The sequence below is a fragment of the Tupaia chinensis genome, unplaced genomic scaffold (genome assembly GCF_000334495.1).
Source record: "Tupaia chinensis unplaced genomic scaffold, TupChi_1.0 Scaffold147010_1, whole genome shotgun sequence".
Lineage (NCBI taxonomy): Eukaryota > Metazoa > Chordata > Mammalia > Scandentia > Tupaiidae > Tupaia > Tupaia belangeri.
In genome coordinates this window covers 281393-282121 of record NW_006206863.1, presented here as the reverse complement: position 1 = coordinate 282121, position 729 = coordinate 281393, and the positions used below count along the sequence as shown (strand labels likewise).

Sequence of the window (729 nt, the reverse complement as noted above, 5' to 3'; positions counted from 1 at the left end):
CACTGGTCCTCAATCATCTCTGCATCTTCAAAGGCTGGCCTCACCTCCTAGCTCATGATTCTTCACATGTGATAAAATGAATACCTGCATTAGTAATATCTGGGGTATGTGAAAAAATGCATATCCTGAACCCTATATCAAACCTACTGAATAAAAAGCATTTCCAAGAGACCAGCAGATGGCATAACGGTTGTGTTGCTGGACTCCCATGTAATCAACTGTGGTTCGAATCCCAGACCCAGAGGCTTAAAATTCACACCAGGTGCCTGTGTATGTGTGCCCAAGATCCTGAGAGGAGAATGGAGGAGATTGGATTGAGGCATGGTCATCCCTCTGGGGAGGGTGGTTTCTCGCTTTCTATCTCTCTGTCTCTGTCTCTCTGGCGAGCATACATGCCCAATAGCAAAACCTCTCTCTCAAAAAAATAAAGTTACTGAACTCAAACTACTGGGTCATCAGAAAAGTCACGATGAATTTTCGCATAGAAAAACACAGAAAATACGTCATAACTTTTCTGACAACCCAGTAAGTTTGCCTGCACCAGTACCACAAAGCAAACTGCAGACACAGGAGTGATGAAGGAAAATACAGCTCTCTTGCCATGCCCAAAGCAAAGAGGGAGAGCAGCTCATGCTGAAAAGGACAGGTCTTTCTGAAGAGTTCCTCCTGAAGAATTTTTTTTTTTTTTTTTTGGAGAGGTTTTCACTACAGGGCACGTGCACTCACCAG

At 43.9% G+C, this 729-nt stretch overlaps 1 pseudogene; it reads left to right on the top strand.

Annotated features, from left to right (window-relative positions):
- Positions 1 to 729, top strand: part of LOC102498779 (signal recognition particle subunit SRP68 pseudogene) — a 6944-nt pseudogene that overhangs the window by 1551 nt on the left and 4664 nt on the right.